This window comes from Mustela putorius, unplaced genomic scaffold, assembly GCF_011764305.1.
Source record: "Mustela putorius furo isolate JIRA1106 unplaced genomic scaffold, ASM1176430v1.1 tig00003898_pilon_pilon_pilon, whole genome shotgun sequence".
Taxonomy (NCBI): domain Eukaryota; kingdom Metazoa; phylum Chordata; class Mammalia; order Carnivora; family Mustelidae; genus Mustela; species Mustela putorius.
The window spans coordinates 3287372-3304571 of NW_025422047.1; the positions used below are offsets into that span (position 1 = coordinate 3287372).

The 17200-nt window shown below is 39.1% G+C and overlaps 1 long non-coding RNA gene across 1 annotated transcript; it reads right to left on the reverse strand.

The window, feature by feature from the left end:
• Positions 1 to 5168: 5168 nt before the first annotated feature.
• On the reverse strand, positions 5169 to 16867 carry LOC123388343. The gene is made up of 3 exons (XR_006602908.1): positions 16701 to 16867; positions 10962 to 11080; positions 5169 to 5316 (listed from the first exon to the last, which is right to left on the reverse strand). It is a non-coding gene; the product is annotated as an uncharacterized LOC123388343 (long non-coding RNA).
• Between the last annotated feature and the right edge of the window lie 333 nt (positions 16868 to 17200).

The following is a 17200-nucleotide window of genomic DNA, read 5'->3' on the forward strand; positions in this document are numbered from 1 at the left end:
TCCAGGCACTGTACTAAAGTATTTTCTTATATTAACTGAACTCTCTCCCCACTTCTACAACTGAGAGGTAAAACAATTCGCCATGTTACACAGAAATTAAGAGGCAGAGGTAGGTTTTAAATCCAGCTTATCTGGATTTTAAAAAGCCCATACGTTTAACCACTTTACTAAACCTCAGATATGCAAAATTAACTTTTATTCCCCAAATTATTAATCTTCCTGTTTAAGCTATTTCAACAAACATTATTGTTGTCAACAGAATCCAAAACAGAAAACTGGAAGTCATGTTAGATTCCTTCCTTTTCCAAGCAATAAGCCACTATGTCCCATTAAACTTTCATACTTTTTCGTTATATTCTCATCTAATGGTAGTCAGTTCAATGTCTCATTATTTCTCTCCTGCCCCACTCAAAAAGCTTTCCAATTGGATTATGCACCTCCTTCTAGGCTTGGTCTTCCAATTTATTCTCTAGGAACTATTTATCTTCTTATGTCATATATCTGACTATATCACTGCTCTGATAAATCCCTAATGACTGCCTATATCCTGCAGCCATGTTTCTTAAAGTGAGTTTTATGTATCACCTTCCATCAGAATCACCTGGAGAGCTTGTTAGACGGCAGATGCTCAGAAAAAAACAAAACCAAAACACACACACACACACACACAGAAGAAAGCAAAAAAAAAAAAAAAAAAAAAAATATATATATATATATATATATATATATATATATATATATATTATATATGAACCACACCAGGATTTCTGAATTAGAACTGATGGTGGAGGGACCTAGACCCTATATTTTTAAAGATTCATTTATTTCTTTTAGAGAAGCAGGCAGGGGGTGGGGGCAGGGGGAGAAGGAGAGAGAATCTTAAGCAGACTCCCCAACAAGAATGGAGCCCCATGGTGGGGGATGGGGGCGGGACCGATCCCATGACCCTGAGATCATGAGATCATGAGATCATGACCTGAGCCAAAATGAAGAGTTGGATCCTCAAGTGTCTAAGCCACCCAGGTGCTCCTAGACTCTGTATTTTTTTTTTTAAGATTTTATTTATTTATTTGAGAGAGAGAAAGCACAAGCAGGTGGAGGAGCAGAGGGAGAAGCAGGGTCCCCGCTGGCCAGGGACCCCCCACCCCACCCCACCCCACCCCACCCCACCCCACCCCACACACACCCACCCCATGAGGGGCTCAATCCTCAGATCCAGGGATCATGACCTGAGCAGAAGGCAGTCACTGACCCTACTGAGGCATTCAAGTGCCCCTAGACTCTGAATTTTTAACAAGTTCCACATGTGATTCTTTGTCATGCTAAAATTTCAGAGTGGCTGGCCTTCAGATCAGGTGCAAACACTTCAGAGTTGCCAATAAATACCATGGGACACTAGCTTTTCTTTTCTTTCTTTTTTTTTCCTCCTGGTTCTTTCCGTTCTTCCACCTACTCTCCGCAGTACCCTGGACTTGTGTGCTCCCTCTCGGACCAAGCTTTTGTAAGTTCTGGTGACTTCATATGTGTTTTGTCTTCTACCTGAAGGTCCTTGTCTCTATATGTCCAGCAATTCATGTGAATATGTGTGTTGTCTACCTTGAGTCCTCCTGGGACTAAAAGTTTCTCCCAGGGGCGCCTGGGTGGCTCAGTGGGTTAAAGCCTCTGCTTTCGGCTCAGGTCATGATCTCAGAATGCTGGGATTGAGCCCCACACCCGGTTCTCTGCTCAGCAGGGAGCCTGCTTCCTCCTCTCTCTCTCTGCTTGCCTCTCTGCCTACTTGTGATCTCTGTCTGTCGAATAAATTAAAAAAAAAAAAGTTTCTCCCAGGACCCTGCTGCTGTATAGTTACAGGAACTGTGGGTCTTGAAATCTCTATGTAAAAAATACCATTCCAAGTTCAGCTTGCATGAAAAAGGTATGGGTGAGAACAATGAATTTAATGCGCACTTAGTATGTACTCAGTACGTAGGTGCTTGGATCTTTTCGCAATTTCTGTTTGGCCCATAACTGATTGTTTGGTTTGTGATTAAGCTGTTTTAAGGGAAATTTCATGTTTGTCAGCGTATCTCCAAATGAGAGCACCGGTGGAAGTGGAATTCAAAAAAGCTATTTGATCACCAACCAAAAGCTCTAATTAGAGAAATATTAGTAATAATTTTATGGAAATCTCTGTAAGGTCTGTTTATGTAGATGTCTCCCACCCCTGGGAATACAAATAATCCAGGGGATGGAGGGATGTCAGTAATCATGTTTATGCACTTGATGTTGAACTAAGCTTCACTAGTCACAATTTGCCTGTGAATGTGTCATCCTCTCTTTACAGATGAGAAGATTGTGGTCAGAGATGCCCAGAGACGTGGGAGAGTCACCTAGCAAAGAGACAAATCTGGAATTTGAATGTAGGTGTGTTTGTCCTTCTGTTATACCTGTGTTATACTGGAGTACATGTATATGGAGATTTCGCATTAATGAGTAAAAGTTTGGACTTTTTTTTTTTTTTTTTTGGTGACAATTGGAAATGTTCTGTGGAGTTTCTCCGATAAAAGACAATTTGCTTCACATAAATTAGTTTGTTTCTCCAAGTTCTAGAAAATGATATTAAGGCTAATATATTTTGTTTTTGAAGCTTTTCTAGTAGATCTTTAGGCCTTCAACCGGCATGGGGAAGAGTCCTCCATTGCCCACAAATTACTGAGGGTGTCCTGTAATGCTATTAATGGATTTGCCAGATTGGTCACCAGATCAGGGGTAACATGGCAAAAAACGACATTAATGGCTAATTCGAGGACTTCCCTATACCATTCCTTCCCCTCCCTTCTCAGCACCCTCTCCCTCCCCAAACCTCATCTCCAGGAAACTGGGACAGCTGGTTATCCATCTCATTTTCCTCACAGTTGCGTGCTGACTCTGTCACCAAGCTGTGCATTTGCTAGAACAGTTGATTTTCTTTATAAGACTGATGAGGAAGAGCAAGTAAAAGTCTTATTGTTTCTCTTAAGGTTCATCATGGTGGGGGTGGGTGAGGGTGTGGGGGTGTGTGTGTCTCCCCCTAAGTGAGGGGAAGCCATTAGGAGAGAGACAGATCTCTTTAATGAGCCTAGAGGTAATGCAAAATTCATGTGTTTTCACCTGCAGCTGGGTAAAGCCTGGTGCACAAACAGAAAGGAAGAAGGCAGGAAGGGTTGGTTATTTATGATTTTGCTGAAGCAGGTACCCTGCCTGCTACTGGGTATCCTGACCCACTTGTTCATTTTTTAGGAAGAAGTGGATACTTTCAATGGGAGAAACTCAAGCATCAGATTTGCTCCTTGGAGCATTAATAAAAGGGCTCAGTTAGCTTCATCTCATTATTTTACTATGAGTATTGACTTTGGCCTAGAGTCATGTATAGATAAAATGGTGCAAGGGCTTGTCCTAAGTGATTACTCAGAATTACAAATCATTTCACGTGTAACTGAATCCTGCAGTCTAGTTGGCACTCTGCCCCTCGCTTTCCCCCTCCCCTTTCTCTAATAGGAGCGCAAATCCAGCTTTGTCTGAAGAGGCAATTAATCTTATTCACTGAAAGCTGAATTTTAATTCACCAGCATGTGGAGGACATATCTGCCTATCACATAGAATTAGTTTAACAGAGAATTTAGAGAAAAAAAAATATTGGAGGTCTTGGCATTCTTGAGCAGGCAAAATATCTTGTAGGTACATTCCTTCATTAGCCATCTACATGCTATGGATAAGCTTCCTTTTGTACTAATAACTCTTTTAGGGTAAACTGGGTTGATTGTGTATTTGAAAATGGCCGATTACATTTTATGTTCTGTAAAACAAAACCAAGAAATCCCACAAGATAGGTATGTTTTGGGAGGAAAATGAACTGAGGTGAGAAAGATAAATTCTAGTTTTCTAGAGATTCTCAAAGGCTATTATTTTTAAGGGCACGGTTTAGAGATGATCAGAAAAATAAAGGGACACATAAAAATCTGAGAAAGTCTACATCCATCCAAATCAACCCCTATGGAGGTGTGAGTCGGAAGGTACAAAGTAGCAGGATTGCCTGAGCTATAGGGGAGATGCTCATGTAAAACCTGTTTGGCAAATACTGGGGGTTTCTAGTGCTTCTGCACTATATTTTAGCAATTTTACCCTGTGTAAGACCTCAGTGTTTGGTCTGAGGTTTGTTTGGTTCACATGTAGACAGTGTGTGTGTGTGTGTGTGTGTGTATTTTTTTAAACTTCCTGAAACAGGTTCTTAATTCAAATTTCTTAATTTGGACCAGAATAGGATTTAACACATGCCCACATTTAGTTAGATATCAAATTGCCATAAGGTCAGAAAACACATGGACTCTGGTTTGTACTTCTATTTAACATAGCACTGCTCAAAGGCTAGCTTGTAGTACAGGCAGATATAAAAACATGTAACTGTCTCCTCCCCAGTGGAAGAGGGGATTTAATAAAGTACAAATGATCCTATGTAACGAATAATAATTAGCATAGCATAAATCTTAAGGGTTTGCTCTACGGGAATTAAAAAGGTACTATTAGCTGTGTGTGTGTGTGTGTGTGTGTGTGTGTGTGTGTCTTTCTCTCCACTCATCATGGTCTTATACCCCTGGAATTAATTTTCATGATTCCTTCCATTGCCTCTTCCAGAAATTCAGAATACTTATAGATGAGTTAAGGACTCAGAAAACAATGGAACTTTTTTTTTCAAAACTAGTCCTAATGCTCCAAAAGGTTTTTTGTTTGTTCTGCCGTGGGTGGGTCTGGAGTGGGAGTGGACTGAGGACAGGGAATCTATCAGATTAAGTGAGCCTAATGGTCACCAAATGTCACAGTGTAACTGGTCAAGCACAGTGTAACTGGTCAAGCTTTATTGCCTTGTCAAACTATTCACGGTGCTGAAACTGGCAATTATTCTTAAAGGAAACAATTTAAAAATTCAAGGTTTTTACATTATTAGCAGAAACTACTGCTTTATGTAGTGTTGGGGCCATAAAGATGGATTTTTGGAATCCCCTGTGTAAACTTTGCATTATCTATATAATGTTTAGAATTTAAATTACGCAGATTTGGAATACGGATATGTGAACGCCCAGAAGCACATGTTTGCAAATAAACACTTGCAAATGTTCCAAGACTTAAATGACAGCATTGAATGCCCAGCGGTGTTAGTGTTCATCCATTATTTATTTACTTAATTTTTTGTAAGCTCTACTACTATACAAGGTGCTTAAGCTTATTTTGAAAGAAGAGGTGGTCTTTTGCATTTCTTCTGATGACTTTGTGGTGAGATTTTCAGTGTTGCAACTATTTGACCTTAAAAAAAAAAAAAAAAAAAAAGATGGTGGGGGAGACAAAATAAAGAGGCATCCCTTTCAGTATTTCTTTTTCCTCCTCAAAGTATATGAAAACATTCTTGTTCTATTCCTTGCAGACATGAACTTAAACCTATACACTTTAAGGGAGCTTCTGGGTGATCTTCAACTTGCCCCTTCACTTCTGCTTGATGGGGCTCATCAGTAGTGTCCTTTCCACCATGAAGGTAAAGAAGTCCTCCAGCAGCATTTCCTTTTGGATGGAGGGCTTATTTCTCCTGTCTTTTTCCAAAGATGTGAATTTTGCTCAGAATTCTTAATGAGATCCCAAAAAAGTGTATATATATATATATATATATATATATATATATATTAAAGATTTTATTTATTTGACAGACAGAGATCACAAGTAGGCAGAGAAGCAGGCAGAGAGAGGAGGAAGCAGGTTCCCTGCTGAGCAGAGAGCCCAATGCGGGGCTCGATCCCAGGTCCCTGGGATCATGACCCCAGCTGAAGGCAGAAGCTTTAACCCACTGAGCCACCCAGGTGCCCTCCCAAAAAAGTAGGTATATTTCTATGCAGAATTATTCTTTCCAAACTTCTAAATCTCTATTTGGATTCTTCTGAACATTCCCAAAATCTGTCTATTGGTAGTCTGTTTGTTGAGGCAAAATTGAGGTTTTAACGAATATAAAATAAGTTAACTGCATTCAGGGTTAATGAAGTTCCACGTACAACCTTACAGAGCGGGTTCTAGTAGACCTATTTACAGGTGGAAAACAGCTCTATTAGTTATGTGTCCCATATTTTGCTCAGAGTAGAGCAGATAAGATTTAAAAAACGACCTTTTGACTCTAGTTCCCATTCTTTAAACTACTTGGCTATCTTGCCTTCTTATGAGCTACAGAAAAAAAAAAAAGTTTTCAGTGTTTTCATAAAGTGACCAAAATGGAAAGCAGAGAGGTAACTCAAGTCAGTAGAGGAATTCCTTTCCATGTCTTAAAATTGCTAGATCCCATTTCTGTTGTCCATGAGTAGAGATTTTCAGGGGATTCCTCAGGCCCCTTGACAAGAAACCCTAGAAGTAGAAGGGCCTCAGATAAGGATTAGCTTTCTCTAGTACATGAAAATGGATTGCTGGGTTTGTGGGTGCAGACCGGGAGTTTTGTAAAATTCATTTTGAGGAATGTTAGGGTGTTTTGTGTTGTTAATTCATCAGAAAACAAATATCCAAGGCATTATGGGGTTTTAAGAATTGTCATGTGTGTGGTTACGTCTGAAGGTGGGAGATCTCTGGGTTGGGGAATCCAGCAGCCCAACCACATCACTAGATCCAGATTCTGTTCTTATTCTGCTGTCTTCAACATGAAAATTATTACTCCTCTGGGTCTCAAGGTGCCTGCTCCTCTCCAAGCATCACATCTTTATACACCAACACCAGAGGCAGAAAATGCAACTGCCTGTGTCTTGTGTGTTTTTGTTAAAGAAATCTTTCCTGGAAGTGCCGCTAGAATATTTCTCCTGCTATACCATATATTGCTATTTATAATGTGGTTGCCTATCTACCCCCCCCCCAAGACCAGTTGTTGGTAAAGAGAATGGAATGCTTCCCTCGGATTGACTTAGATACAGTTATAAGGATTTCCTAGAGTCCTCTTGTCTGAGGGGCCCCAGAACAAATCAGATTTCTGCCATCAGAGTATCTGTAGGGGAAATCAGCTCCACCGGGTGTCCCAGACACCCCCAGTACTGCAAAGAGGGAAGAAATGAAGCACACAGGAGTCAGGAGAAGCTCCTTTCACTTCTAGTGTCCCTCCAGCACCCTCTACTAACAAAGATGAACTTTGTGCCAGCTGGCAAGGGAGAAATGTTCCAGTATCACAAGCAGGCAATGAAGGGTGGCTCAGGGCTGAGAGGCAATAAATTGGTAACTGGCACAGTTGGTTTGGCTGTCAAATGCTAGCTCTTTAATAAGGGCCTTCTGAGATGCTGACAACATGAACATCCAAGGAAGCTTTATGAAAAGAAAATTTAACACACAAAATATTTAGCCAGAGAGCTTCTTTCAGAAGTTCTATTGTGGGTTCTGAGAGTGATAGCTATTTTTTTTTTAACTCCTAGAAATAGATTGGACATCCTAAGTCTTTTATTTGTCTTTTATTTGTAAATATATATACTAAAATGTTGGTAATTTACTATGTCGGTAATTTTTTAAAAGAAGATGAGAAAGAACACCGAGAAATTGTTTTCTGCAGGAAAGTGAGTTACTTTATATCGGAATCCAAATAATAGTTCCCCAAATCCTCATGATTGAAAAACAGGTTAGAGAGAAGAAAAGACAGAAGTATCAATGGGTTCTGGGTATTTGATTTGACAGCCTGATATCCTAAAGTGTGTCCTAACTCCTGTCCCCCTTGTAGTGCATCTGTGGAGAGAGGACAAGTGGGCATTAAGCTAAGGTTGAGTCTCTATCTATTCCTTCCTTCATCATTGCATCAAATATTTATCAAATTCCTCCATGTGCTAGGTACTGTGTTTAGTGCCAGAGTGAGGAATAGGGAGTGTGAGAAAACAATAGTTTCCTCACACAGGAAGGTGAATAAAACTCAAGATGAACTTTGGGGCCTTAGTCTTGGACAAGACAGACAGGCTCTGTCAAGATCTGTGAACTGTAATGCAGTAATATATAATTTTTTTCAGGACATGCAGCTAGAACTAGTAGAGGGGAGGGGTTCATGTCCTCTGTTATTGTCCTATGTTGTCTGTTGCAATTCCCATAACTGAGTGCTCATAGGGAGTGGCTTCCCCATGGAAAAGACCCCTGATCTTTATTTCCTGCCCTTTTTTAATATATCTAGCCATAAAAGGACAGCAGAGATAGCTCCCTTTTTAGGTAAATCAGATTGTCATCAGCCCTCCAGTTCCTTAAGGCAGGTGGAAAGCCTACCTTCTACCACAAGAAGGCAAATTGGGCAAGATCATCTAAGCACAGCCATACTCCTAGTTGAAAGAAGGATTAGCTTTAAGAATATTTATATATAGGGGTGCCTGGGTGGCTCAGTGGGTTGAGCAGCTGCCTTCGGCTCAGGTCATGATCCCAGGGTCCTGGGATCGAGCCCTGCATCGGGCTCTCTGCTCGGCAGGGGGCCTGCTTCCTCCTCTCTCTCTGCCTGCCTCTCTGCCTGCTTGTGATCTCTCTCTGTCAAATAAATAAATAAAATCTTAAAAAAAATATATTTATATATACAAAAGCTTCTGACTTACAGTGAGATCTAATAAAGCTATTGTTTGCCCTATCCATTCTCTGAACCATTTTAAAATAAAAAGTACTCAAATTTATATATCCAAGTGGCTCTCCAATAAAATGTGCCATAGACCCAGAAGACAACTTCACAGGAGAAGTTCCAGGGTTTTAACAGTATCTGTATTGTTGGAATAAGGAAAGCCTCCTAAAGTGACTATTTTGAATACTCTCCTAAACAATTACTCAAAAAGTGATTGACTTTACACTTCAGGGGGACACCTCCTATAAAACCTTTCCCTCTATATCAGTACCTGGCTAATGATCCAGGTGATGGTGGTTAGAATAAAACCCATTGGATGCTCAGCGCTTAAGGAAATGAAATATGGAGAAATGGGAACTCGACTGTGTTACCATGTGCAGTGTTCAGAAATCAAAAGGCGAGTGTGGAGGGGGAGGGGGACAAGAATAAGAGGAGGCGTGGAGGAGATGAAGAAGATGAGCAGAAGTAGAAAAAAGAAGAAAAATACTTCCTGAAATTCCAGTGGGTTATGATGAACAAAGAGTAACGACTGAAAAAGAATTCTGGATATTTGGATGAAGAGCTAGCACATGGAGGGATAACACCTTTGAGGATTGTTGGCAACAGAATTTTAAACGATGTTATACTTATTGTGAAATTGCATTGCTTCTACTTATTTCATGGAGTATATGCCTTTGGGGAGTCTGGTTAACATAGTTTAGTTGATGATTATGTTGTTTTAACATTCTGTGGTGAAAGCAATCTGGCAAACTAGCCACATTACAGGACGCCTCCTGAGGAAATTTACCAAAAGCAAGCAAACTGTTCTCAACTCTGTTTGTACTTGGTGGCCCAATTGAGAACATGATTGGAAACACTTCAAGAGCTTATGCTGTGATAATCTGTCAAAATGCCCTGAACATCTAACTTGTAGGATCCTCAGTACTTGTTATTATCAATTTATCAATATCATGGATAGAATTCTGATTGACATTTTAGACATGCTGGATGCAAAGGTTAATAAGGTATGAATTCTTCTTCCAAGGAGCTAAGAATTCAGCATGTCAAATAAACTTTAGGCTTCTGTAAGAGGAAATAAGACCCAAAAGCTGTGCTTCTATGGCTATTAAAGAGTCACTGGGTCTTGGAAATTATTTTCCTCTTAGCCTAATAATTTAGTATGGCATGTGACTTACTAATAGGACTGACGAGTTTGACCCTGTAGAATTTCTCAAGTTCTTTGGCATTGGTTTGAAATAGTCTGACCTGAGACTGGGCAGCGTTAAGTTGAGAGTGAATATGGGGCAGGGGCATACAAAATAAATTCTTCTTAGCAACTCTATTTGACAAATTTTTTGAGGCTTTCACATTATGTATTAGTAGTGGATCAGAGGTTACTCCTCCTAGCCCAGGGAATCCCAGAGAGTTGTTGAGAGGTAACTTGAGGGGCCCTGGGAGGAAGGAGTGTAGCCCAGGCCATCAAGTTAGATCACAGAGATAAGAATTTTCAGTAACAAAGACTGGAGTGATTGCCTCTGCTGCGGGCTAAAGTTCTAAATGCATCAGAGTTTGGATTCCCAGAAGCAGGGGGAGAAAAGCAAACAACTTTTAAGTTATTAAAGTTAGTCTAGGAGCAACTGGGTGGCACAGTTGGTTGAAAATCAGACTTGATTTCAGCTCAGGTCATGGTATCAGGATCCTGAAATCTAGCCCCCCATTGGGCTCTGTGCTGAGCATGAAGCCTGACTGGGATTCTCTTCCTCTCCCTTTGCCCCTTCCCTCCCTGCCTCCACCTCCCTCTCCTTCCCCCTCCACTGCCCCCCACCCTGGGCAGCGCACATGTGCTCCCTCCCTCCCTCTCTCTTTCTCTCTCAAATAGATACATAAATAAAATCTTTAAAGATGGCCTAAACAACTCCTTGAGATGGAGAATGTGTATTTACAAGTTGCTTGTAGATGTATTTTTAAACAAATTTTCGGGAGCTACTATTTATGCTAGATTTTTCTATTAATTAATCTGTATTTCATGTTTCTGAACACTGGCATTTTTTTTCCACTGTTACTTGGAGTTATGTGGGCCATCCTGTACCCAAAAAGTCAGGTAGTTATGTCCTACATTGAATAAACATAGAGGAGAAAATGTAAATAAACAAATTTCAGAAACACAGGACAATACAAATGTTTCAATAAAATAATTTTTTTAAAAAAATTAGAAGTGGCAAAGCACCCCAGATTTCTTCCCCCCCCAATCTATCTTTTCCCATTTCCTTAGAACAAGTTTTAATGTGATTTCACCCCTGAGTACTTCCCCCCCCGCCCTTTTGCAGGGCCAAAGGCAAAACACAGGTTAATACAGTAAATATATTTAGAACCTATAACTAACTTTGGTTATTTTTATGGTTCCATTTCTTCAGAAGATTGCATTTTGTGGCAGTTCCTTTGTGGAGGGCACATATCGCATGGAGCACTGGGTGTGGTGCATAAACAATGAATTCTGGAACACTGAAAAGAAATAAAACAAAATGGAAAAAAACGTTTTCTTTCTAAAGAAAAAAAGGAAAATTAAAGTCCTTAGGAATATTGATTGGGACTAAGTCTCTATTAGAAAATCAAAGTTTCTTTTATTCATATCTATGGAATTCATATCCTTGCTGATGGTACGTAGTAACTACTCTGTAAGTATACATTTAATTTTCTAAGTTATAATAAAAACAACCAAAACCCAATCCAAAGAAACCATTTTCTATTTGATAAGACACAGGAGCCTTTGTGTAGTGGCTGTTTCTCAATGATGTAGATAAGGCCAAATTTATTCTGTGGTATTGACACTAGACAATTTAAAAACACGTTTTTTATCTTTTTCATTTGACATTTTGAGTCAATTAGCCCCCACCTAGCTGAGTTATAGCTCAATGAAAGAGAATTCAGAAGATTTTCTTTGTTGGCTTCATGTTTGAAGTAAACACCCTGAACCTTTTGTAAATGTGATGATTTTCTCTAAAAATTCACTAATATCATAACTATACTAATAAAAGCATAATGTATATTATTAGGTCTGAACTTTTGGCCATGGATATCAGTACATTTTAGAGATGGTCTGCGTACAAGTGTCATAAATGACCATTTTATAGATAGATAATGTTCTTAATCCATAATTCTTTATTGCTGATGGTTATTGCATTAGATGATGACCCATAGCTATTAAGAGTCAGTTTTTAATATCACAACCATTTAGAAAGGTTAATGGACTCAGTTTTGAGACTTAACCTTTGGATGCTGCAGGTTAAGAGGTTATATTTGTGCACTAAAATGCCAGAAAATATCTACTTATTTTCATTTCTCAATGTACTCTTAGTAGCATGGTTATGTACAGTAACTGTTATTTACCAATCAAACTAAAAGAAACAGTGTGTGACATATAAGATAACAAGTTTCTAGAGCAGTGAGATTCTTTTAAAATATACATTTCATATTTGGCTTCTATTATTTTTCATTTAGACACAAGAATTGAAATGTGAACAGATGTAACCTAAATCAGTTGAGGAATATTTATTATGACTGTTCAAAAAAATAGAAGGAGATTATAATTCATAGTTTTCTTGGCTAGTTTGGAAAGTTCACATGCATTGTAATGGGGAACTGGTTGTTTAGGGAAGTCATGAATTCCCAATAGATGATACCTGTCCACAGCTCCCAATTTTTAGAGAAATAAAACAGTGTCTATGTGGATTCGGTTTCATTCAAAAAATCTAATTAGGGTTCCATAGTGACCATTTATTGTGTATTTTTGCCACCCATTATCCATTATTCTTCTTAATGTCACCCTGATTCCTTTTTATTCCATTAATTCACTGTGACTTGGCTTTGTCGGAGGAAGAGTTCAGGCACTTCCCTTCTATTATGGAAGCCAAAAGTTGAGTGTGTAAACAGTTACACTAATGTCCCTCAATGAATTATACCTTCTTGTATTGATGCAGTTGTATCTCTACTCCAGGTAGACTCGGCTTTCTGTGCAGTTGGTTTTGGTCAACAGGGCGTGAGCAAACTTAATGCAAAGACTGGAAAAGTGCTTGTGCACTAGGCTACCCTCTTTTGCTTGCTGTTTTTGTGGCCTATGATGGATGAAGAGGGACCCTTAACTAGTAGCTTCTTGCAAAATTCATCATCAGACTTGGGAGGGAGGCCATCCAGGACCAGTCAGTCCTCAGCTGATCTGTTTCCACTCCCAGCTACTTAAATTCTTGTTGACTCTCTGAGCTTCTTGATGGTTTTCCAAGAAATTGCCTCTTGCTAATTCAGCCAAAATTGGTCACCGATGCAACCAAGAGTCTTAAATAACATAGATTCTTAAATTGGGATTTTGAAGCACAAAGAACTTAAGAATAGCAGAAAACCACATGAACGTACTTATACAGATTCACCTAGGAGTTAATTATGAATGGAGTATATATTAATTAATTTGGTTATCAAATATTCCTTACCAGGGAGCAATTGATAGAACCTGTGGTAAGTCAGTGATACTAACTTTGCCACCTCTGGGTAGGAATCTGAGTTTCCATTTACTGATTGTGCGCATTTTGTTGACTTCCTGTGGAAATTAGTCAAAGAACAGATACAAAATTTCAAGACTTCAGCCCCAGAAGTATTCTCTACCCTTCCCTCTCCACTGCATAGATCAAATTGACATGTTACATTGTATTAGTTTAGGGTGTTCACGCTTTCTTTTTATTTCTGTATTCTCTTCTACTTTCTTGCCTGTTTCCCCCCTCGGTTGCATGGTTTTGCCTTTTGTATTCCACATTATGGTGGGTTCTGCTCCTGCAAAGTGCATGGTCCCAAGTGCCTCCCAGTGTTGCTTTAACAATTCCTGTGTGCTGTTCTTCTGTGTCTGCCCTGAGCTCATCTGTGTTATGCTACTGGAAACTTAATATAAAGGCCCTATACAATCCGTGAATTATCCTGAAAAATAGAGCACATTAGTGGGTTTTTTTCATCCATGGCTGTTCGCACAAGCTGAACTACATAATTATTGATAAATGTTTGTTTTCACTGCTTTGATAAAAGCCATACCTTCTTCTCATTTTATTGCTTTACTTCTTCAGTTCTCAGCTGGGGTAAATGGGGGACTAAATCGTGGCCTGTGTGGAGGGATGCATTTGTAGTGAGAAGAGACAGACTCTAAAAGCTGCTATCATCATCTAGCCCAGCTCACTGCTTTATAGATAATGCTCAGTGAATATTAATTGACTTGAAATTAAATGAAGTCGTTCTCCAGGATTGGAGAATTGGCCCTCATTTTCGAACAAAGGAGCCTAGAGTTTCTGACATTATGTAACCACTTCCACAGTAAAAAGGAAAGAAAGTTATTCCGTTTTGATAAACAGATAGACATTCAGGCACAGAAGATGAGAGGCCATAAGAAGACCTAGAGAAGGGATATGAAATCTACGATCCAAGAGAAAAAGAGGCCTGGGAGGTTAAGTAACATTTCCCTTTTTTCCCCAGCACCACTCCACCAAAGCTATCACAATCTAGTCAAAGATTGTAAATTCGGTATTTCGCACATTAGAAGGTGCATTTAACTGACAATGCTGAAAAGTCCATTTTTACAACTTAACAGTTTCTGTCAACATTTAAAAAATGTTTTCTGTATCCATTTCTTGGGAGACTCATAAAGCTGGCTTTCCTGAGTGTTCTTGGTTTCTGCTGTTTGTTCGTTCTTTAACTATTTTTTTCCTTCCATTTCAAGGAAAAGCTGTTGGGCATTTTCTCACCTTCTTTGGCTTCGGCTGTGATACTAGGTGATTCCAATATAATTAGGTGAGATTTTTATAGGCCCTCAAAGGCTAACAAAATAATAAATGTGGCAGTTCAAATAATAGCAATCAGCAGGTCAAGCAAAAAAAAAAAAAAAATCCTTTGGACTGAGATTGGCAAACCCTAATGCTATCAGAGTTTGGAAATGCAACATAGTTTCTTGTTTCCTTCTTACTGTTTTTTTGGTTTTTGTGTTGCATAGGGATATTTTCATTCTGCCTGTTATTACTATTTTTTTCATTTACATTTTCAATGCATAGAGTCTGCTTACTAAGAAATAGAGACATGTTAATGCAAAATGAATCTTTTTCCTTGAGATTATATTTATTGTAGACTCTCAAAGGATACCGATTTCTCTAACTATTCTTATAAATCAAGACAGTACAAATATCTCTAAAATGATTTTTTATTCTTTGATTTTAAAGGTAATATGTGCTTATTGTGGACAATTAAGATACTACAGAAAAGCACAAAGAAGAAAATTACTATCATTTCTCTAATAATAACTGCTTTTATATCCTTCTAGTCTTTTTTCTGTGACTAGATGGATCTGTGTATATAATATATCTAATTGAATATGTTTTTTTGATTAAAGATTAATAAATTTCTTGATAATTCACATAAGGTTTCTAAAACTTCAAATATTAAAATCGCAAATGGAGCTCTTTTTATAATTAAAACATGAAAATCAAATTTCTACAATGTGGATGGGAGTAAAATTGCATTTCAGGTATGACTACCTCTCGCTGTTTTGGTGGGGGCTTCTCCTAAAAATTAATGACAGCATATATAAAGGGAGAAAGATTTCAGATGGCCTTAAAGTAATGTCTTACGACCTATTTTGATATTTGGTTATTTTCCAAAGGACTTGAATAGGACTGCTTACCTCCCAGTCCTTACCTAGCATCCTCTTTCTCATGGAACTCTGCAATTCTACACGCTTAACAGGCTGTAATAAGCAAAAATCAAGCCCACAGCATTTTTCTTCCTTTCTTTTACCTTTTTTTTTTTTTAACCTTCACTTTCTTCTGTTTGTTTCCACCAACACTTATAAATGTGGCATCTGAAAACTAACAAGGCATGGTTCCATAGCCTGCCATAGCCTCCCCGCTTCCCCCACTCACTGCTAACTCTTTTGTTTGTACAATATTCTTTTATTCTGAGCAATATAACATTTTAGTTCTTGTAATAAATGCCTTCATGTGAAGCAGTTCAGCTCAGAGAATGTTATTAGAGTGTGCTCCCAGGCAGCGCACCTCCACACGATCAATACAAAGCTGGGCCTCAGCTCATTCCCTCTTTGCTTAAATTCCCTGCAAATGTGCAAGAGAAGCAGCAGAGGGTGTCATCAATCACAGGCCACTGTGACATATGCTGAAACCTGACCAGGGCCGAGATGTTTTAATAAGGCATCCATTAAAACCCTCAAATAAATTGCAATTTGAAAACAGAACATAATACCAGCCAAGTTTTCCTCATCCATCTTGTGGCATGTCATGTAATGTAATTGCGTTGTTAATTTATCCAAGAACTTTCTCAGTACACTGTTTCGTTGGCACCGCTTAATTTCCCTGTAGACTATTTGTGTGTGTGTGTGTGCGCGCGCACGCGTGCATGTGTGCATGTGTGCGTACGTGCACATGTAAGACAGAAAGCAAGTGAGTAAGCTACTGGAAGAGGAAAACAAAAACCCCACAGAAACTGTGTTTATTTCTGTGTGTTTGTGTGTCTGTGTGTCTGCGGGTTCCTTGGAGGAAATAGTTATGTTTCTGCTTAGCATGGCATTAGTCAGAGAGCTAGTCAGAAATTTGAAATGTTTGACGTTTTGTCAATGACCCCTGAGCAGCTGGACTCTGGCCTACAGCGGGACCACCTCCTTTCCCCGTTCACCTTGCCATTGGTTTATGCCCCTCCGGAGTGGGATCACTCAGAGTGCCTGTGGATCCCATCAATAAAAATCGACAAAGGTGTTTAGGGGCCACTTAGGATCACCACACAATGACACTCAGAACAGGACAGGACTGATTTTGGTTCCCTAGCTCTTGGGTCGTAAGTGAAAAGTTTTGACAAGGGTAAGAAAAGTAAGAAGTTATAAATCCATAGGAAAGAATAAGAAAGTTTTTCTCTGGAATAATGTCAAAGTTATTGCTATACACACACACACACACACAATTTTTTTTAAAAGAGCTTGGAGGAAAGATACAGGCAGGCAGCAGCTCACATAGATTGCTTTGTCTTCTAAGCATAAATCTAAAAATAAGTAATGCAATTCTTCATAGAGGGGCTGCATCAGCAGAATCCTCACCTTTATTTACTCTTCTGGGTTTTCTTAATCAATCTGTTCTCTCATCTTCTCTAAAAGAAGCCCCTGGAAGGCAGAGGGTGAATCCACCCCCGCATATCCCATCTATATCGAGGATGTCACCGTAACCATGATGCCAATCAAATATTGGTTTAAAACTGTCACATGTCTTTTTTGAGCCTACCGTTGCCAAGTGATAAGTTGTTGAACTAATGACAGAGGAAAGCAGACAGTAGGACAAAAGGGGGGAAATCCACCATAAATCTACTTGTGTAGTGGCGGTTTTAAGATTATTAAAGAAGAGCAAAATTGTTGAATTATTGAGGAGATCCAGTAAAAAACAAACAAACAAAAAAACAAAAAGCAACAAAACAAAAGCAGTCAGTGTAAAGCACACCAGTGAATAAACTAACAGCCACCCTCTCACAATAGATCCTTACGTCCAAAGCCATGTTGTAAGTTGATCCGGAGAACATAGTGACATTCTAATACGCAACCTGCAT